The following is a 22,155-nucleotide window of genomic DNA, read 5'->3' as shown; positions in this document are numbered from 1 at the left end:
CGCAGCCCCCATGAAGCGTCTGATTGTTGGGGGCAGCACCATTGTGTTTACTGGCTGTAATCCTTCCTAATCCCCAGCACCGTGAATAGCAGCCGATCAGGTCAAGGCTTTTATCTTCTAGTAAATTCCACAAAAATGATGGGGGTCACTTCACAAGTCTCAATGTTAGTAAGATGTGGCCGACACATCACCGTCTTTTATGTGTCCAGCATCTGGGGAGTATTAACTGAAGACAACTATGCTGGGGGTTAGTTCCTAGGGTGGTGGATTTAGGTTTAATGATTTTTTCCTTGGATGGTGGCTTTTGGTTTGTGGGTTAGTTCTTTCGGTGGTGGATTTAGGTTTGTGGGTTAGTTCCTTGGGTGGTGGATTTAGGTTTGTGGGTTAGTTCCTTGGATGGTGGATTTAGGTTTATGGATTAGTTCCTTAGATGGTGGATTTAGGTTTATGGATTAGTTCCTTGGGTGGTGGATTTAGGTTTGTGGGTTAGTTCCTTGGATGGTGGATTTAGGTTTATGGATTAGTTCCTTAGATAGTGGATTTAGGTTTATGGATTAGTTCCTTGGGTGGTGGATTTAGGTTTGTGGGTTAGTTCCTTGGATGGTGGATTTAGGTTTATGGATTAGTTCCTTAGATGGTGGATTTAGGTTTATGGATTAGTTCCTTGGGTGGTGGATTTAGGTTTGTGGGTTAGTTACTTGGATGGTGGATTTAGGTTTATGGATTAGTTACTTGGGTGGTGGATTTAGGTTTGTAGGTTAGTTCCTTGGATGGTGGATTTAGATTTATGGGTTAGTTCTTTCTGTGGTGGATTTAGGTTTGTGGGTTAGTTCCTTGGGTGGTGGATTTAGGTTTGTGGGTTAGTTCCTTGGATGGTGGATTTAGGTTTATGGATTAGTTCCTTAGATAGTGGATTTAGGTTTATGGATTAGTTCCTTGGGTGGTGGATTTAGGTTTGTGGGTTAGTTCCTTGGATGGTGGATTTAGGTTTATGGATTAGTTCTTTAGATGGTGGATTTAGGTTTATGGATTAGTTCCTTGGGTGGTGGATTTAGGTTTGTGGGTTAGTTCCTTGGATGGTGGATTTAGGTTTATGGATTAGTTACTTGGGTGGTGGATTTAGGTTTGTAGGTTAGTTCCTTGGATGGTGGATTTAGATTTATGGGTTAGTTCTTTCTGTGGTGGATTTAGGTTTGTGGGTTAGTTCCTTGGATGGTGGATTTAGGTTTATGGATTAGTTCCTTGGGTGGTGAATTTAGGTTTGTAGGTTAGTTCCTTGGATGGTGACTTTAGGTTTATCGTTTAGTTCTTTCTGTGGTGGATTTAGGTTTGTGGGTTATTTCCTTGGGTGGTTACTTTAAGTTTGTGGGTTAGTTCCTTTGGTGGTGGATTTAGGTTTGTGGGTTAGTTCCTGGGTGGTAGATTTACAGATGTGCTCAAAAGTTTACATACCCCGGCCGATTTTTTGCTTTCTTGGCCTTTTTTCAGAGAATATAAATGATTACACAGTTTTTTTCCACTCATGGTTACTGGTTGGGTGAAGCCATTTATTGTCAAACTACTGTGTTTTCTCTTTTGAAATCATAATGACAACCAAAAACATGCAAATGACCCTGATCAAAAGTTCACACACCCCAGTCCTTAATACCATAAATTGCCCCCTCTAACATCAATGACAGCTTGAAGTCTTTTGTGGTAGTTGTGGATAAGGCTCTTTATTTTCTCAGATGGTAAAGCTGCCCATTCTTCTTAGTGCCTCCAGTTCCTGTAAGTTCCTGGGCTTTCTTGCATGAACTGTGCGCTTGAGTTCTCCCTAGAGTGGCTCAGTGATATTGAGGTCAGGAGACTGAGATGGTCACTCCAGAACCTTCACTTTGTTCTGCTGTAGCCAATGAGAGGTCGACTTGGCCTTGTGTTTTGGGTCGTTGTCATGTTGGAACGTCCAAGTACGTCCCATTCGCAACTTCCGGGCTGATGAGTGTAAATTTACCTCCAGTATTTGCTGATAACGTGCTGCATTCATCTTTCCTTCACTTTGACCAAGTTTCCTGTGCCTTTGTAGCTCACACATAACCACATCATCAGCGATCCACCTCCATGCTTTACATTAGGAATGGTGTTCCTTTCATCATAGGCCTTGTTGACACCTCTCCAAATGTAACGTTTATGGTTGTGGCCAAAAACTTTGATTTTGGTCTCATCACTCCAAGGTACCTTGTTTCAGAAGTTTGGAGGCTTCTCTCTGTGCTGTTTGGAGGTTTGTCTCTGGGCTGTTTGGGGGCTCGTCTCTGTGCTGTTTGGAGGCATCTCTCTGGGCTGTTTGGGTGCTTGTCTCTGGGCTGTTTGGAGGTTTGTCTCTGTGCTGTTTGGGGGCTTGTCTCTGCGCTGTTTGGAGGCTTGTCTCTGCGCTGTTTGGAGGCTTGTCTCTGGGCTATTTGGAGGCTTGTCTCTGGGCTGTTTGGAGGCTTGTCTCTGGGTTGTTTGGAGGCTTGTCTCTGGGCTGTTTGGAGGCTTGTCTCTGGGCTGTTTAGGTGCTCGTCTCTGTGCTGTTTGGAGGCTTGTCTCTGGGCTGTTTGGGGGGCTTGTCTCTGGGCTGTTTGGGGGCTTGTCTCTGTGCAGTTTGGAAGCTTGTCTCTGGGCTGTTTGGGGGCTTGTTTCTGGGCTATTTGGAGGCTTGTCTCTGTGCTGTTTGGAGGCTTGCCTCTGTGCTGTTTGGAAGCTTGTCTCTGGGCTGTTTGGAGGCTTGTCTCTGGGCTGTTTGGAGGCTTGTCTCTGGGCTGTTTGAGGGCTTGTCTCTGGGCTGTTTGGAGGCTTGTCTCTGGGCTGTTTGGAGGCTTGTCTCTGCGCTGTTTGGAGGCTTGTCTCTGCGCTGTTTGGAGGCTTGTCTCTGCACTGTTTGGAGGCTTGTCTCTGGGCTGTTTGGGGGCTTGTCTCTGGGCTGTTTGGAGGCTTGTCTATGGGCTGTTTGGAGGCTTGTTTCTGGGCTGTTTGAGGGCTTGTCTCTGAGCAGTTTGGAGGCTTGCCTCTGGGCTGTTTGGGGGCTTGTCTCTGGGCTGTTTGGAGGCTTGTCTCTGCGCTGTTTGGAGGCTTGTCTCTGGGCTGTTTGGAGGCTTGTCTCTGCGCTGTTTGGAGGCTTGTCTCTGTGCTGTTTGGAGGCTTGCCTCTGGGCTGTTTGGAGGCTCGTCTCTGGGCTGTTTGGGGGCTCGTCTCTGGGCTGTTTGGGGGCTCGTCTCTGGGCTGTTTGGAGGCTTGTCTCTGGGCTGTTTGGGGGCTTGTCTCTGGGCTGTTTGGAGGCTTGTCTCTGGGCTGTTTGGAGGCTTGTCTCTGGGCTGTTTGGAGGCTTGTCTCTGGGCTTGTTTGGGGCTTGTCTCTAGGCTGTTTGGGGACTTGTCTCTGGGCTGTTTGGCGTATTGTAGGCAAGATACTTTGTGGCATTTGCGCAGTAATGGCTTTCTTTTTGGCGACTCGACCATGCAGCCCATTTTTCTTCACATGCTTCCTTATTGGGCATCTTGAAGCAGCCGCACCGCTAGTTTTCAGTGAGTCCTGTATTTCAGCTGATGTTATTTGTGGGTTTTTCCTGGCATCCCGAACAATTTTCCTGGCAGTTGTGGCTGACATTTTTGTTGGTCGACCTGATCGCGGTTTGGTTTTTACATAACCCCTGATTTTCCATTTGTTAGTCACAGTTTGGACACTGATGACTGGCATTATTAATTCCTTGGATATCTTTTTGTATCCCTTTCCTGTTTTGTACAGTTCATCTATCTTTTCCCATAGATCCATGGACAATTCTTTTGCTTTCTCCATGACTCACAATCCAGAAATGTCAGTGGCTGGAGGAAAGATGCTGGAGTCTGTCTGGACCCCAGAAACTCACTCAGCTTTTATGCACACACTGATTACAAGTAACAGGTCACAGGTGAGGGTGTTACCTTTATTAACCATTGGCACCCATTTGTGTCACCTTCTGTGCATGTTATCAGCCAAAATCACCAGGGTGTGAGAACTTTTCATCAGGGTCATTTGGATGTTTTGGGTTGGCATCATGATTTAAACACACTAGATGACAATAGATGGCTTCACCCGACCACTAATCATGAGTGGAAAAAAAGATTGTGTTATCATTCATATTGTCTGAAAAAAAGGCCAAGAAAGCAAAAATGTATTTTTTAGTTGGTGGATTGGTTTTGTGGACAGTGGATAGCTGTTCTGAGAGTTGTAGTGCTGATCTGTATTCCGGCTGCTGGAGGATAGCCGTTCTGAGAGTTGTAGTGCTGATCTGTATTCCGGCTGGAGGATGGCCATTCTGAGAGTTGTAGTGCTGATCTGTATAATGGCTGCTGGAGGATGGCCGTTCTGAGAGTTGTAGTGCTGATCTGTATTCCGGCTGCTGGAGGATGGCCGTTCTGAGAGTTGTAGTGCTGATCTGTATTCCGGCTGCTGGAGGATGGCCGTTCTGAGAGTTGTAGTGCTGATCTGTATTCCGGCTGCTGGAGGATGGCCGTTCTGAGAGTTGTAGTGCTGATCTGTATTCCGGCTGCTGGAGGATGGCCGTTCTGAGAGTTGTAGTGCTGATCTGTATTCCGGCTGGAGGATGGCCGTTCTGAGAGTTGTAGTGCTGATCTGTATTCCGGCTGCTGGAGGATGGCCGTTCTGAGAGTTGTAGTGCTGATCTGTATTCCGGCTGCTGGAGGATGGCCATTCTGAGAGTTGTAGTGCGGATCTGTATTCCGGCTGCTGGAGGATGGCCATTCTGAGAGTTGTAGTGCTGATCTGTATTCCGGCTGGAGGATGGCCGTTCTGAGAGTTGTAGTGCTGATCTGAATTCCGGCTGCTGGAGCATGGCCGTTCTGAGAGTTGTAGTGGTGATCTGTATTTGTATTCCGGCTGCTGGAGGATGGCCGTTCTGAAAGTTGTAGCGCTGATCTGTATTCTGGCTGTTGGAGGATGGCCGTTCTGAGAGTTGTAGTGCTGATCTGTATTCCGGCTGCTGGAGGATGGCCGTTCTGAGAGTTGTAGTGCTGATCTGTATTCCGGCTAGAGGATGGCCGTTCTGAGAGTTGTAGTGCTGATCTGTATTCCGGCTGTTGGAGGATGGCCATTGTGAGAGTTGTAGTGCTTATCTGTATTTCGGCTGCTGGAGGATGGCCGTTCTGAGAGTTGTAGTGCTGATCTGTATTTTGGCTGTTGGAGGATGGCCGTTCTGAGAGTTGTAGTGCTGATCTGTGTTCCGGCTGAAGGATAGCCGTTCTGAGAGTTGTAGTGCTGATCTGTATTCCGGCTGTTGGAGGATGGCCATTCTGAGAGTTGTAGGGCTGATCTGTGTTCCGGCTGCTGAAGGATGGCCGTTCTGAGAGTTGTAGTGCTGATCTGTATTCCGACTCCTGGAGGATGGCCGTTCTGAGAGTTGTAGTGCTGATCTGTATTCCGGCTGTTGGAGGATGGCCGTTCTGAGAGTTGTAGTGCTGATCTGAATTCCGGCTGCTGGAGCATGGCCGTTCTGAGAGTTGTAGTGCTGATCTGTATTTGTATTCTGGCTGCTGGAGGATGGCCGTTCTGAGAGTTGTAGTGCTGATCTGTATTCCGGCTGGAGGATGGCCGTTCTGAGAGTTGTAGTGCTGATCTGTATTCCAGCTGGAGGATGGCCGTTCTGAGAGTTGTAGTGCTGATCTGTATTCCGGCTGTTGGAGGATGGCCGTTCTGAGAGTTGTAGTGTTGATCTGTGTTCCGGCTGCTGGAGGATGGCCGTTCTGAGAGTTGTAGTGCTGATCTGTATTCTGGCGGCTGGAGGATGGCCGTTCTGAGAGTTGTAGTGCTGATCTGTATTCCGGCTGCTGGAGGATGGCCGTTCTGAGAGTTGTAGTGCTGATCTGTATTCCGGCTGCTGGAGGATGGCCGTTCTGAGAGTTGTAGTGCTGATCTGTATTCCGGCTGGAGGATGGCCGTTCTGAAAGTTGTAGTGCTGATCTGTATTCCGGCTGTTGGAGGATGGCCATTGTGAGAGTTGTAGTGCTGATCTGAATTCCGGCTCGTGGAGCATGGCCGTTCTGAGAGTTGTAGTGCTGATCTGTATTCCGGCTGGGGGATGGCCGTTCTGAGAGTTGTAGTGCTGATCAGTATTCCGGCTGCTGGAGGATGGCCGCTCTGAGAGTTGTAGTGCTGATCTGTATTCCGGCTGGAGGATGGCCGTTCTGAGAGTTGTAGTGCTGATCTGTGTTCCGGCTGTTGGAGGATGGCCATTGTGAGAGTTGTAGAGCTGATCTGTATTCCGGCTGCTGGAGGATGGCCGTTCTGAGAGTTGTAGTGCTGATCTGTATTTTGGCTGTTGGAGGATGGCCGTTCTGAGTGTTGTAGTGCTGATCTGTGTTCCGGCTGGAGGATGGCCGTTCTGAGAGTTGTACTGCTGATCTGTGTTCCGGCTGCTGGAGGATGGCCGTTCTGAGAGTTGTAGGGCTGATCTGTGTTCCGGCTGCTGAAGGATGGCCGTTCTGAGAGTTGTAGTGCTGATCTGTATTCCGGCTGTTGGAGGATGGCCGTTCTGAGAGTTGTAGTGCTGATCTAAATTCCGGCTGCTGGAGCATGGCCGTTCTGAAAGTTGTAGTGCTGATCTGTATTTGTATTCCGGCTGCTGGAGGATGGCCGTTCTGAGAGTTGTAGTGCTGATCTGTATTCTGGCTGTTGGAGGATGGCCGTTCTGAGAGTTGTAGTGCTGATCTGTATTTCGGCTGTTGGAGGATGGCCATTGTGAGAGTTGTAGAGCTGATCTGTATTCCGGCTGCTGGAGGATGGCCGTTCTGAGAGTTGTAGTGCTGATCTGTATTTTGGCTGTTGGAGGATGGCCGTTCTGAGTGTTGTAGTGCTGATCTGTGTTCCGGCTGGAGGATGGCCGTTCTGAGAGTTGTACTGCTGATCTGTGTTCCGGCTGCTGGAGGATGGCCGTTCTGAGAGTTGTAGGGCTGATCTGTGTTCCGGCTGCTGAAGGATGGCCGTTCTGAGAGTTGTAGTGCTGATCTGTATTCCGACTCCTGGAGGATGGCCGTTCTGAGAGTTGTAGTGCTGATCTGTATTCCGGCTGTTGGAGGATGGCCGTTCTGAGAGTTGTAGTGCTGATCTGAATTCCGGCTGCTGGAGCATGGCCGTTCTGAAAGTTGTAGTGCTGATCTGTATTTGTATTCCGGCTGCTGGAGGATGGCCGTTCTGAGAGTTGTAGTGCTGATCTGTATTCTGGCTGTTGGAGGATGGCCGTTCTGAGAGTTGTAGTGCTGATCTGTATTCCGGCTGCTGGAGGATGGCCGTTCTGAGAGTTGTAGTGCTGATCTGTATTCCGGCTAGAGGATGGCCGTTCTGAGAGTTGTAGTGCTGATCTGTATTCCGGCTGTTGGAGGATGGCCATTGTGAGAGTTGTAGTGCTTATCTGTATTCCGGCTGCTGGAGGATGGCCGTTCTGAGAGTTGTAGTGCTGATCTGTATTTTGGCTGTTGGAGGATGGCCGTTCTGAGAGTTGTAGTGCTGATCTGTGTTCCGGCTGGAGGATAGCCGTTCTGAGAGTTGTAGTGCTGATCTGTATTCCGGCTGTTGGAGGATGGCCATTCTGGGAGTTGTAGTGCTGATCTGTATTCCGACTCCTGGAGGATGGCCGTTCTGAGAGTTGTAGTGCTGATCTGTATTCCGGCTGTTGGAGGATGGCCGTTCTGAGAGTTGTAGTGCTGATCTTAATTCCGGCTCCTGGAGCATAGCCGTTCTGAGAGTTGTAGTGCTGATCTGTATTTGTATTCCGGCTGCTGGAGGATGGCCGTTCTGAGAGTTGTAGTGCTGATCTGTATTCCGGCTGGAGGATCGCCGTTCTGAGAGTTGTAGTGCTGATCTGTATTCCGGCTGGAGGATGGCCATTCTGAGAGTTGTAGTGCTGATCTGTATTCCGGCTGCTGGAGGATGGCCGTTCTGAGAGTTGTAGTGCTGATCTGTGTTCCGGCTGGAGGATGGCCGTTCTGAGAGTTGTAGTGCTGATCTGTGTTCCGGCTGCTGGAGGATGGCCGTTCTGAGAGTTGTAGTGCTGATCTGTATTCCGGCTGTTGGAGGATGGCCGTTCTGAGAGTTGTAGTGCTGATCTGTATTCCGACTCCTGGAGGATGGCCGTTCTGAGAGTTGTAGTGCTGATCTGTATTCCGGCTGTTGGAGGATGGCCGTTCTGAGAGTTGTAGTGCTGATCTGAATTCCGGCTCCTGGAGCATAGCCGTTCTGAGAGTTGTAGTGCTGATCTGTATTTGTATTCCGGCTGCTAGAGGATGGCCGTTCTGAGAGTTGTAGTGCTGATCTGTATTCTGGCTGTTGGAGGATGGCCGTTCTGAGAGTTGTAGTGCTGATCTGAATTCCGGCTGCTGGAGCATGGCCGTTCTGAGAGTTGTAGTGCTGATCTGTATTTATATTCCGGCTGCTGGAGGATGGCCGTTCTGAGAGTTGTAGTGCTGATCTGTATAATGGCTGTTGGAGGATGGCCGTTCTGAGAGTTGTAGTGCTGATCTGTATTCCGGCTGCTGGAGGATGGCTGTTCTGAGAGTTGTAGTGCTGATCTGTATTCCGGCTAGAGGATGGCCGTTCTGAGAGTTGTAGTGCTGATCTGTATTCCGGCTGTTGGAGGATGGCCGTTCTGAGAGTTGTAGTGTTGATCTGTGTTCCGGCTGCTGGAGGATGGCCGTTCTGAGAGTTGTAGTGCTGATCTGTATTCTGGCGGCTGGAGGATGGCCGTTCTGAGAGTTGTAGTGCTGATCTGTATTCCGGCTGCTGGAGGATGGCCGTTCTGAGAGTTGTAGTGCTGATCTGTATTCCGGCTGTTGGAGGATGGCCATTGTGAGAGTTGTAGAGCTGATCTGTATTCCGGCTGCTGGAGGATGGCCGTTCTGAGAGTTGTAGTGCTGATCTGTATTTTGGCTGTTGGAGGATGGCCGTTCTGAGTGTTGTAGTGCTGATCTGTGTTCCGGCTGGAGGATGGCCGTTCTGAGAGTTGTACTGCTGATCTGTGTTCCGGCTGCTGGAGGATGGCCGTTCTGAGAGTTGTAGGGCTGATCTGTGTTCCGGCTGCTGAAGGATGGCCGTTCTGAGAGTTGTAGTGCTGATCTGTATTCCGACTCCTGGAGGATGGCCGTTCTGAGAGTTGTAGTGCTGATCTGTATTCCGGCTGTTGGAGGATGGCCGTTCTGAGAGTTGTAGTGCTGATCTAAATTCCGGCTGCTGGAGCATGGCCGTTCTGAAAGTTGTAGTGCTGATCTGTATTTGTATTCCGGCTGCTGGAGGATGGCCGTTCTGAGAGTTGTAGTGCTGATCTGTATTCTGGCTGTTGGAGGATGGCCGTTCTGAGAGTTGTAGTGCTGATCTGTATTCCGGCTGCTGGAGGATGGCCGTTCTGAGAGTTGTAGTGCTGATCTGTATTCCGGCTAGAGGATGGCCGTTCTGAGAGTTGTAGTGCTGATCTGTATTCCGGCTGTTGGAGGATGGCCATTGTGAGAGTTGTAGTGCTTATCTGTATTCCGGCTGCTGGAGGATGGCCGTTCTGAGAGTTGTAGTGCTGATCTGTATTTTGGCTGTTGGAGGATGGCCGTTCTGAGAGTTGTAGTGCTGATCTGTGTTCCGGCTGGAGGATAGCCGTTCTGAGAGTTGTAGTGCTGATCTGTATTCCGGCTGTTGGAGGATGGCCATTCTGGGAGTTGTAGTGCTGATCTGTATTCCGACTCCTGGAGGATGGCCGTTCTGAGAGTTGTAGTGCTGATCTGTATTCCGGCTGTTGGAGGATGGCCGTTCTGAGAGTTGTAGTGCTGATCTTAATTCCGGCTCCTGGAGCATAGCCGTTCTGAGAGTTGTAGTGCTGATCTGTATTTGTATTCCGGCTGCTGGAGGATGGCCGTTCTGAGAGTTGTAGTGCTGATCTGTATTCCGGCTGGAGGATCGCCGTTCTGAGAGTTGTAGTGCTGATCTGTATTCCGGCTGGAGGATGGCCATTCTGAGAGTTGTAGTGCTGATCTGTATTCCGGCTGCTGGAGGATGGCCGTTCTGAGAGTTGTAGTGCTGATCTGTGTTCCGGCTGGAGGATGGCCGTTCTGAGAGTTGTAGTGCTGATCTGTGTTCCGGCTGCTGGAGGATGGCCGTTCTGAGAGTTGTAGTGCTGATCTGTATTCCGGCTGTTGGAGGATGGCCGTTCTGAGAGTTGTAGTGCTGATCTGTATTCCGACTCCTGGAGGATGGCCGTTCTGAGAGTTGTAGTGCTGATCTGTATTCCGGCTGTTGGAGGATGGCCGTTCTGAGAGTTGTAGTGCTGATCTGAATTCCGGCTCCTGGAGCATAGCCGTTCTGAGAGTTGTAGTGCTGATCTGTATTTGTATTCCGGCTGCTAGAGGATGGCCGTTCTGAGAGTTGTAGTGCTGATCTGTATTCCGGCTGGAGGATCGCCGTTCTGAGAGTTGTAGTGCTGATCTGTATTCCGGCTGGAGGATGGCCATTCTGAGAGTTGTAGTGCTGATCTGTATTCCGGCTGCTGGAGGATGGCCGTTCTGAGAGTTGTAGTGCCGATCTGTGTTCCGGCTGGAGGATGGCCGTTCTGAGAGTTGTAGTGCTGATCTGTGTTCCGGCTGCTGGAGGATGGCCGTTCTGAGAGTTGTAGTGCTGATCTGTATTCCGACTCCTGGAGGATGGCCGTTCTGAGAGTTGTAGTGCTGATCTGTATTCCGACTCCTGGAGGATGGCCGTTCTGAGAGTTGTAGTGCTGATCTGTATTCCGGCTGTTGGAGGATGGCCGTTCTGAGAGTTGTAGTGCTGATCTGAATTCCGGCTCCTGGAGCATAGCCGTTCTGAGAGTTGTAGTGCTGATCTGTATTTGTATTCCGGCTGCTAGAGGATGGCCGTTCTGAGAGTTGTAGTGCTGATCTGTATTCTGGCTGTTGGAGGATGGCCGTTCTGAGAGTTGTAGTGCTGATCTGAATTCCGGCTGCTGGAGCATGGCCGTTCTGAGAGTTGTAGTGCTGATCTGTATTTGTATTCCGGCTGCTGGAGGATGGCCGTTCTGAGAGTTGTAGTGCTGATCTGTATAATGGCTGTTGGAGGATGGCCGTTCTGAGAGTTGTAGTGCTGATCTGTATTCCGGCTGCTGGAGGATGGCTGTTCTGAGAGTTGTAGTGCTGATCTGTATTCCGGCTAGAGGATGGCCGTTCTGAGAGTTGTAGTGCTGATCTGTATTCCGGCTGTTGGAGGATGGCCGTTCTGAGAGTTGTAGTGTTGATCTGTGTTCCGGCTGCTGGAGGATGGCCGTTCTGAGAGTTGTAGTGCTGATCTGTATTCTGGCGGCTGGAGGATGGCCGTTCTGAGAGTTGTAGTGCTGATCTGTATTCCGGCTGCTGGAGGATGGCCGTTCTGAGAGTTGTAGTGCTGATCTGTATTCCGGCTGCTGGAGGATGGCCGTTCTGAGAGTTGTAGTGCTGATCTGTATTCCGGCTGGAGGATGGCCGTTCTGAAAGTTGTAGTGCTGATCTGTATTCCGGCTGTTGGAGGAAGGCCATTGTGAGAGTTGTAGTGCTGATCTGAATTCCGGCTCGTGGAGCATGGCCGTTCTGAGAGTTGTAGTGCTGATCTGTATTCCGGCTGGGGGATGGCCGTTCTGAGAGTTGTAGTGCTGATCAGTATTCCGGCTGCTGGAGGATGGCCGCTCTGAGAGTTGTAGTGCTGATCTGTATTCCGGCTGGAGGATGGCCGTTCTGAGAGTTGTAGTGCTGATCTGTGTTCCGGCTGTTGGAGGATGGCCATTGTGAGAGTTGTAGAGCTGATCTGTATTCCGGCTGCTGGAGGATGGCCGTTCTGAGAGTTGTAGTGCTGATCTGTATTTTGGCTGTTGGAGGATGGCCGTTCTGAGTGTTGTAGTGCTGATCTGTGTTCCGGCTGGAGGATGGCCGTTCTGAGAGTTGTACTGCTGATCTGTGTTCCGGCTGCTGGAGGATGGCCGTTCTGAGAGTTGTAGGGCTGATCTGTGTTCCGGCTGCTGAAGGATGGCCGTTCTGAGAGTTGTAGTGCTGATCTGTATTCCGACTCCTGGAGGATGGCCGTTCTGAGAGTTGTAGTGCTGATCTGTATTCCGGCTGTTGGAGGATGGCTGTTCTGAGAGTTGTAGTGCTGATCTAAATTCCGGCTGCTGGAGCATGGCCGTTCTGAAAGTTGTAGTGCTGATCTGTATTTGTATTCCGGCTGCTGGAGGATGGCCGTTCTGAGAGTTGTAGTGCTGATCTGTATTCTGGCTGTTGGAGGATGGCCGTTCTGAGAGTTGTAGTGCTGATCTGTATTTCGGCTGTTGGAGGATGGCCATTGTGAGAGTTGTAGAGCTGATCTGTATTCCGGCTGCTGGAGGATGGCCGTTCTGAGAGTTGTAGTGCTGATCTGTATTTTGGCTGTTGGAGGATGGCCGTTCTGAGTGTTGTAGTGCTGATCTGTGTTCCGGCTGGAGGATGGCCGTTCTGAGAGTTGTACTGCTGATCTGTGTTCCGGCTGCTGGAGGATGGCCGTTCTGAGAGTTGTAGGGCTGATCTGTGTTCCGGCTGCTGAAGGATGGCCGTTCTGAGAGTTGTAGTGCTGATCTGTATTCCGACTCCTGGAGGATGGCCGTTCTGAGAGTTGTAGTGCTGATCTGTATTCCGGCTGTTGGAGGATGGCCGTTCTGAGAGTTGTAGTGCTGATCTAAATTCCGGCTGCTGGAGCATGGCCGTTCTGAAAGTTGTAGTGCTGATCTGTATTTGTATTCCGGCTGCTGGAGGATGGCCGTTCTGAGAGTTGTAGTGCTGATCTGTATTCTGGCTGTTGGAGGATGGCCGTTCTGAGAGTTGTAGTGCTGATCTGTATTCCGGCTGCTGGAGGATGGCCGTTCTGAGAGTTGTAGTGCTGATCTGTATTCCAGCTAGAGGATGGCCGTTCTGAGAGTTGTAGTGCTGATCTGTATTCCGGCTGTTGGAGGATGGCCATTGTGAGAGTTGTAGTGCTTATCTGTATTCCGGCTGCTGGAGGATGGCCGTTCTGAGAGTTGTAGTGCTGATCTGTATTTTGGCTGTTGGAGGATGGCCGTTCTGAGAGTTGTAGTGCTGATCTGTGTTCCGGCTGGAGGATAGCCGTTCTGAGAGTTGTAGTGCTGATCTGTATTCCGGCTGTTGGAGGATGGCCATTCTGGGAGTTGTAGTGCTGATCTGTATTCCGACTCCTGGAGGATGGCCGTTCTGAGAGTTGTAGTGCTGATCTGTATTCTGGCTGTTGGAGGATGGCCGTTCTGAGAGTTGTAGTGCTGATCTGTATTTCGGCTGTTGGAGGATGGCCATTGTGAGAGTTGTAGAGCTGATCTGTATTCCGGCTGCTGGAGGATGGCCGTTCTGAGAGTTGTAGTGCTGATCTGTATTTTGGCTGTTGGAGGATGGCCGTTCTGAGTGTTGTAGTGCTGATCTGTGTTCCGGCTGGAGGATGGCCGTTCTGAGAGTTGTACTGCTGATCTGTGTTCCGGCTGCTGGAGGATGGCCGTTCTGAGAGTTGTAGGGCTGATCTGTGTTCCGGCTGCTGAAGGATGGCCGTTCTGAGAGTTGTAGTGCTGATCTGTATTCCGACTCCTGGAGGATGGCCGTTCTGAGAGTTGTAGTGCTGATCTGTATTCCGGCTGTTGGAGGATGGCCGTTCTGAGAGTTGTAGTGCTGATCTAAATTCCGGCTGCTGGAGCATGGCCGTTCTGAAAGTTGTAGTGCTGATCTGTATTTGTATTCCGGCTGCTGGAGGATGGCCATTCTGAGAGTTGTAGTGCTGATCTGTATTCTGGCTGTTGGAGGATGGCCGTTCTGAGAGTTGTAGTGCTGATCTGTATTCCGGCTGCTGGAGGATGGCCGTTCTGAGAGTTGTAGTGCTGATCTGTATTCCAGCTAGAGGATGGCCGTTCTGAGAGTTGTAGTGCTGATCTGTATTCCGGCTGTTGGAGGATGGCCATTGTGAGAGTTGTAGTGCTTATCTGTATTCCGGCTGCTGGAGGATGGCCGTTCTGAGAGTTGTAGTGCTGATCTGTATTTTGGCTGTTGGAGGATGGCCGTTCTGAGAGTTGTAGTGCTGATCTGTGTTCCGGCTGGAGGATAGCCGTTCTGAGAGTTGTAGTGCTGATCTGTATTCCGGCTGTTGGAGGATGGCCATTCTGGGAGTTGTAGTGCTGATCTGTATTCCGACTCCTGGAGGATGGCCGTTCTGAGAGTTGCAGTGCTGATCTGTATTCCGGCTGTTGGAGGATGGCCGTTCTGAGAGTTGTAGTGCTGATCTTAATTCCGGCTCCTGGAGCATAGCTGTTCTGAGAGTTGTAGTGCTGATCTGTATTTGTATTCCGGCTGCTGGAGGATGGCCGTTCTGAGAGTTGTAGTGCTGATCTGTATTCCGGCTGGAGGATCGCCGTTCTGAGAGTTGTAGTGCTGATCTGTATTCCGGCTGGAGGATGGCCATTCTGAGAGTTGTAGTGCTGATCTGTATTCCGGCTGTTGGAGCATGGCCGTTCTGAGAGTTGTAGTGCTGATCTGTATTCCGGCTGCTGGAGGATGGCCGTTCTGAGAGTTGTAGTGCTGATCTGTGTTCCGGCTGGAGGATGGCCGTTCTGAGAGTTGTAGTGCTGATCTGTGTTCCGGCTGCTGGAGGATGGCCGTTCTGAGAGTTGTAGTGCTGATCTGTATTCCGGCTGTTGGAGGATGGCCGTTCTGAGAGTTGTAGTGCTGATCTGTATTCCGACTCCTGGAGGATGGCCGTTCTGAGAGTTGTAGTGCTGATCTGTATTCCGACTCCTGGAGGATGGCCGTTCTGAGAGTTGTAGTGCTGATCTGTATTCCGGCTGTTGGAGGATGGCCGTTCTGAGAGTTGTAGTGCTGATCTGAATTCCGGCTCCTGGAGCATAGCCGTTCTGAGAGTTGTAGTGCTGATCTGTATTTGTATTCCGGCTGCTAGAGGATGGCCGTTCTGAGAGTTGTAGTGCTGATCTGTATTCTGGCTGTTGGAGGATGGCCGTTCTGAGAGTTGTAGTGCTGATCTGAATTCCGGCTGCTGGAGCATGGCCGTTCTGAGAGTTGTAGTGCTGATCTGTATTTGTATTCCGGCTGCTGGAGGATGGCCGTTCTGAGAGTTGTAGTGCTGATCTGTATAATGGCTGTTGGAGGATGGCCGTTCTGAGAGTTGTAGTGCTGATCTGTATTCCGGCTGCTGGAGGATGGCTGTTCTGAGAGTTGTAGTGCTGATCTGTATTCCGGCTAGAGGATGGCCGTTCTGAGAGTTGTAGTGCTGATCTGTATTCCGGCTGTTGGAGGATGGCCATTGTGAGAGTTGTAGTGCTTATCTGTATTCCGGGTGGAGGATAGCCGTTCTGAGAGTTGTAGTGCTGATCTGTATTCCGGCTGTTGGAGGATGGCCGTTCTGAGAGTTGTAGTGCTGATCTGTATTCCGGCTGGAGGATGGCCGTTCTGAGAGTTGTAGTGCTGATCTGTATTCCAGCTGGAGGATGGCCGTTCTGAGAGTTGTAGTGCTGATCTGTATTTGTATTCCGGCTGCTGGAGGATGGCCGTTCTGAGAGTTGTAGTGCTGATCTGTATTCCGGCTGGAGGATAGACGTTCTGAGAGTTGTAGTGCTGATCTGTATTCCGGCTGTTGGAGGATGGCCGTTCTGAGAGTTGTAGTGCTGATCTGTATTCCGGCTGGAGGATGGCCGTTCTGAGAGTTGTAGTGCTGATCTGTATTCCAGCTGGAGGATGGCCGTTCTGAGAGTTGTAGTGCTGATCTGTATTCCGGCTGTTGGAGGATGGCCGTTCTGAGAGTTGTAGTGTTGATCTGTATTCCGGCTGCTGGAGGATGGCCGTTCTGAGAGTTGTAGTGCTGATCTGTATTCTGGCGGCTGGAGGATGGCCGTTCTGAGAGTTGTAGTGCTGATCTGTATTCCGGCTGCTGAAGGATGGCCGTTCTGAGAGTTGTAGTGCTGATCTGTATTTCGGCTGCTGGAGGATGGCCGTTCTGAGAGTTGTAGTGCTGATCTGTATTCCGGCTGTTGGAGGATGGCCATTGTGAGAGTTGTAGTGCTGATCTGAATTCCGGCTCGTGGAGCATGGCCGTTCTGAGAGTTGTAGTGCTGATCTGTATTCCGGCTGGGGGATGTCCGTTCTGAGAGTTGTAGTGCTGATCAGTATTCCGGCTGCTGGAGGATGGCCGCTCTGAGAGTTGTAGTGCTGATCTGTATTCCGGCTGGAGGATGGCCGTTCTGAGAGTTGTAGAGCTGATCTGTATTTCGGCTGTTGGAGGATGGCCATTGTGAGAGTTGTAGTGCTGATCTGTATTCCGGCTGCTGGAGGATGGCCGTTCTGAGAGTTGTAGTGCTGATCTGTATTTTGGCTGTTGGAGGATGGCCGTTCTGAGAGTTGTAGTGCTGATCTGTGTTCCGGCTGGAGGATGGCCGTTCTGAGAGTTGTAGGGCTGATCTGTGTTCCGGCTGCTGAAGGATGGCCGTTCTGAGAGTTGTAGTGCTGATCTGTATTCCGACTCCTGGAGGATGGCCGTTCTGAGAGTTGTAGTGCTGATCTGTATTCCGGCTGTTGGAGGATGGCCGTTCTGAGAGTTGTAGTGCTGATCTGAATTCCGGCTGCTGGAGCATGGCCGTTCTGAGAGTTGTAGTGCTGATCTGTATTTGTATTCCGGCTGCTGGAGGATGGCCGTTCTGAAAATTGTAGTGCTGATCTGTATTCTGGCTGTTGGAGGATGGCCGTTCTGAGAGTTGTAGTGCTGATCTGTATTCCGGCTGCTGGAGGATGGCCGTTCTGAGAGTTGTAGTGCTGATCTGTATTCCGGCTAGAGGATGGCCGTTCTGAGAGTTGTAGTGCTGATCTGTATTCCGGCTGTTGGAGGATGGCCATTGTGAGAGTTGTAGTGCTTTTCTGTATTTCGGCTGCTGGAGGATGGCCGTTCTGAGAGTTGTAGTGCTGATCTGTATTTTGGCTGTTGGAGGATGGCCGTTCTGAGAGTTGTAGTGCTGATCTGTGTTCCGGCTGAAGGATAGCCGTTCTGAGAGTTGTAGTGCTGATCTGTATTCCGGCTGTTGGAGGATGGCCGTTCTGAGAGTTGTAGTGCTGATCTGTATTCCGACTCCTGGAGGATGGCCGTTCTGAGAGTTGTAGTGCTGATCTGTATTCCGGCTGTTGGAGGATGGCCGTTCTTAGAGTTGTAGTGCTGATCTGAATTCCGGCTCCTGGAGCATAGCCGTTCTGAGAGTTGTAGTGCTGATCTGTGTTCCGGCTGGAGGATGGCCATTGTGAGAGTTGTAGTGCTGATCTGTATTTGTATTCCGGCTGCTAGAGGATGGCCGTTCTGAGAGTTGTAGTGCTGATCTGAATTCCGGCTGCTGGAGGATGGCCGTTCTGAGAGTTGTAGTGCTGATCTGTATAATGGCTGTTGGAGGATGGCCGTTCTGAGAGTTGTAGTGCTGATCTGTATTCCGGCTGCTGGAGGATGGCTGTTCTGAGAGTTGTAGTGCTGATCTGTATTCCGGCTAGAGGATGGCCGTTCTGAGAGTTGTAGTGCTGATCTGTATTCCGGCTGTTGGAGGATGGCCATTGTGAGAGTTGTAGTGCTTATCTGTACTCCGGCTGGAGGATAGCCGTTCTGAGAGTTGTAGTGCTGATCTGTATTCCGGCTGTTGGAGGATGGCCGTTCTGAGAGTTGTAGTGCTGATCTGTATTCCGGCTGGAGGATGGCCGTTCTGAGAGGTGTAGTGCTGATCTGTATTCCAGCTGGAGGATGGCCGTTCTGAGAGTTGTATTGCTGATCTGTATTTGTATTTAGGCTGCTGGAGGATGGCCGTTCTGAGAGTTGTAGTGCTGATCTGTATTCCGGCTGGAGGATAGCCGTTCTGAGAGTTGTAGTGCTGATCTGTATTCCGGCTGTTGGAGGATGGCCGTTCTGAGAGTTGTAGTGCTGATCTGTATTCCGGCTGGAGGATGGCCGTTCTGAGAGTTGTAGTGCTGATCTGTATTCCAGCTGGAGGATGGCCGTTCTGAGAGTTGTAGTGCTGATCTGTATTCCGGCTGTTGGAGGATAGCCGTTCTGAGAGTTGTAGTGTTGATCTGTGTTCCGGCTGCTGGAGGATGGCCGTTCTGAGAGTTGTAGTGCTGATCTGTATTCTGGCGGCTGGAGGATGGCCGTTCTGAGAGTTGTAGTGCTGATCTGTATTCCGGCTGCTGGAGGATGGCCGTTCTGAGAGTTGTAGTGCTGATCTGTATTCCGGCTGCTGGAGGATGGCCGTTCTGAGAGTTGTAGTGCTGATCTGTATTCCGGCTGGAGGATGGCCGTTCTGAGAGTTGTAGTGCTGATCTGTATTCCGGCTGTTGGAGGATGGCCATTGTGAGAGTTGTAGTGCTGATCTGTATTCCGGCTGGGGGATGGCCGTTCTGAGAGTTGTAGTGCTGATCAGTATTCCGGCTGCTGGAGGATGGCCGCTCTGAGAGTTGTAGTGCTGATCTGTATTCTGGCTGGAGGATGGCCGTTCTGAGAGTTGTAGTGCTGATCTGTATTTCGGCTGTTGGAGGATGGCCATTGTGAGAGTTGTAGTGCTGATCTGTATTCCGGCTGCTGGAGGATGGCCGTTCTGAGAGTTGTAGTGCTGATCTGTATTCCGGCTGTTGGAGGATGGCCGTTCTGAGAGTTGTAGTGCTGATCTGAATTCCGGCTGCTGGAGCATGGCCGTTCTGAGAGTTGTAGTGGTGATCTGTATTTGTATTCCGGCTGCTGGAGGATGGCCGTTCTGAGAGTTGTAGTGCTGATCTGTATTCTGGCTGTTGGAGGATGGCCGTTCTGAGAGTTGTAGTGCTGATCTGTATTCCGGCTGCTGGAGGATGGCCGTTCTGAGAGTTGTAGTGCTGATCTGTATTCCGGCTAGAGGATGGCCGTTCTGAGAGTTGTAGTGCTGATCTGTATTCCGGCTGTTGGAGGATGGCCATTGTGAGAGTTGTAGTGCTTATCTGTATTCCGGCTGCTGGAGGATGGCCGTTCTGAGAGTTGTAGTGCTGATCTGTATTTTGGCTGTTGGAGGATGGCCGTTCTCAGAGTTGTAGTGCTGATCTGTGTTCCGGCTGGAGGATAGCCGTTCTGAGAGTTGTAGTGCTGATCTGTATTCCGGCTGTTGGAGGATGGCCGTTCTGAGAGTTGTAGTGCTGATCTGTATTCCGACTCCTGGAGGATGGCCGTTCTGAGAGTTGTAGTGCTGATCTGTATTCCGGCTGTTGGAGGATGGCCGTTCTGAGAGTTGTAGTGCTGATCTGAATTCCGGCTCCTGGAGCATAGCCGTTCTGAGAGTTGTAGTGCTGATCTGTATTTGTATTCCGGCTGCTGGAGGATGGCCGTTCTGAGAGTTGTAGTGCTGATCTGTATTCCGGCTGCTGGAGGATGGCCGTTCTGAGAGTTGTAGTGCTGATCTGTATTCCGGCTGAAGGATGGCCATTCTGAGAGTTGTAGTGCTGATCTGTATTCCGGCTGTTGGAGGATGGCCGTTTTGAGAGTTGTAGTGCTGATCTGTATTCCGGCTGGAGGATCGCCGTTCTGAGAGTTGTAGTGTTGATCTGTATTCCGGCTGGAGGATGGCCATTCTGAGAGTTGTAGTGCTGATCTGTATTCCGGCTGTTGGAGCATGGCCGTTCTGAGAGTTGTATTGCTGATCTGTATTCCGGCTGCTGGAGGATGGCCGTTCTGAGAGTTGTAGTGCTGATCTGTGTTCCGGCTGGAGGATGGCCGTTCTGAGAGTTTTAGTGCTAATCTGTGTTCCGGCTGCTGGAGGATGGCCGTTCTGAGAGTTGTAGTGCTGATCTGTATTCCGGCTCTTGGAGGATGGCCGTTCTGAGAGTTGTAGTGCTGATCTGTATTCCGACTCCTGGAGGATGGCCGTTCTGAGAGTTGTAGTGCTGATCTGTATTCCAACTCCTGGAGGATGGCCGTTCTGAGAGTTGTAGTGCTGATCTGTATTCCGGCTGTTGGAGGATGGCCGTTCTGAGAGTTATAGTGCTGATCTGAATTCCGGCTTCTGGAGCATAGCCGTTCTGAGAGTTGTAGTGCTGATCTGTATTTGTATTCCGGCTGCTAGAGGATGGCCGTTCTGAGAGTTGTAGTGCTGATCTGTATTCTGGTTGTTGGAGGATGGCCGTTCTGAGAGTTGTAGTGCTGATCTGAATTCCGGCTGCTGGAGCATGGCCGTTCTGAGAGTTGTAGTGCTGATATGTATTTGTATTCCGGCTGCTGGAGGATGGCCGTTCTGAGAGTTGTAGTGCTGATCTGTATTCCGGCTGCTGGAGGATGGCCGTTCTGAGAGTTGTAGTGCTGATCTGTATTCCGGCTAGAGGATGGCCGTTCTGAGAGTTGTAGTGCTGATCTGTATTCCGGCTGTTGGAGGATGGCCATTGTGAGAGTTGTAGTGCTTATCTGTATTCCGGCTGCTGGAGGATGGCCGTTCTGAGAGTTGTAGTGCTGATCTGTATTTTGGCTGTTGGAGGATGGCCGTTCTGAGAGTTGTAGTGCTGATCTGTGTTCCGGCTGGAGGATAGCCGTTCTGAGAGTTGTAGTGCTGATCTGTATTCTGGCTGTTGGAGGATGGCCGTTCTGAGAGTTGTAGTGCTGATCTGTATTCCGACTCCTGGAGGATGGCCGTTCTGAGAGTTGTAGTGCTGATCTGAATTCCGGCTCCTGGAGTATAGCCGTTCTGAGAGTTGTAGTGCTGATCTGTATTTGTATTCTGGCTGCTGGAGGATGGCCGTTCTGAGAGTTGTAGTGCTGATCTGTATTCTGGCTGTTGGAGGATGGCCGTTCTGAGAGTTGTAGTGCTGATCTGTATTCCGGCTGCTGGAGGATGGCCGTTCTGAGAGTTGTAGTGCTGATCTGTATTCCGGCTGTTGGAGGATGGCCGTTCTGAGAGTTGTAGTGCTGATCTGTATTCCGGCTGCTGGAGGATGGCCGTTCTGAGAGTTGTAGTGCTGATCTGTATTCCGGCTGGAGGATGGCCGTTCTGAGAGTTGTAGTGCTGATCTGAATTCCGGCTCCTGGAGTATAGCCGTTCTGAGAGTTGTAGTGCTGATCTGTATTTGTATTCTGGCTGCTGGAGGATGGCCGTTCTGAGAGTTGTAGTGCTGATCTGTATTCTGGCTGTTGGAGGATGGCCGTTCTGAGAGTTGTAGTGCTGATCTGTATTCCGGCTGCTGGAGGATGGCCGTTCTGAGAGTTGTAGTGCTGATCTGTATTCTGGCTGTTGGAGGATGGCCGTTCTGAGAGTTGTAGTGCTGATCTGTATTCCGGCTGCTGGAGGATGGCCGTTCTGAGAGTTGTAGTGCTGATCTGTATTCCGGCTGGAGGATGGCCGTTCTGAGAGTTGTAGTGCTGATCTGTATTCCGGCTGTTGGCGGATGGCCGTTCTGAGAGTTGTAGTGCTGATCTGTATTCCGGCTGGAGGATGGCCGTTCTGAGAGTTGTAGTGCTGATCTGTGTTCCGGCTGCTGGAGGCTGGCCGTTCTGAGAGTTGTAGTGCTGATCTGTATTCCGGCTGTTGGAGGATGGCCGTTCTGAGAGTTGTAGTGCTGATCTGTATTCCGACTCCTGGAGGATGGCCGTTCTGAGAGTTGTAGTGCTGATCTGTATTCCGACTCCTTGAGGATGGCCGTTCTGAGAGTTGTAGTGCTGATCTGTATTCCGGCTGTTGGAGGATGGCCGTTCTTAGAGTTGTAGTGCTGATCTGAATTCCGGCTCCTGGAGCATAGCCGTTCTGAGAGTTGTAGTGCTGATCTGTATTTGTATTCCGGCTGCTGGAGGATGGCCGTTCTGAAAGTTGTAGTGCTGATCTGTATTCTGGCTGTTGGAGGATGGCCGTTCTGAGAGTTGTAGTGCTGATCTGTATTCCTGCTGCTGGAGGATGGCCGTTCTGAGAGTTGTAGTGCTGATCTGTATTGCGGCTGGAGGATGGCCGTTCTGAGAGTTGTAGTGCTGATCTGTATTCCGGCTGGAGGATGGCCGTTCTGAGAGTTGTAGTGCTGATCTGTATTCCGGCTGGAGGATGGCCATTCTGAGAGTTGTAGTGCTGATCTGTATTCCGGCTGTTGGAGGATGGCCGTTCTG

The 22,155-nt window shown here is 50.7% G+C and overlaps 1 protein-coding gene across 5 annotated transcripts in view; it reads left to right on the top strand.

Annotated features, from left to right (window-relative positions):
- The window catches only part of MDGA1 (MAM domain containing glycosylphosphatidylinositol anchor 1), a 506,924-nt gene that overhangs the window by 293,991 nt on the left and 190,778 nt on the right, over window positions 1–22,155 (top strand). The window lies entirely within an intron of this gene.

The sequence above is a fragment of the Anomaloglossus baeobatrachus genome, chromosome 3 (assembly GCF_048569485.1).
Source record: "Anomaloglossus baeobatrachus isolate aAnoBae1 chromosome 3, aAnoBae1.hap1, whole genome shotgun sequence".
In the NCBI taxonomy this organism is placed as follows: domain Eukaryota; kingdom Metazoa; phylum Chordata; class Amphibia; order Anura; family Aromobatidae; genus Anomaloglossus; species Anomaloglossus baeobatrachus.
Note: the sequence above shows the minus strand (reverse complement) of the source record. Positions and strands in the feature narration are given on the sequence as shown.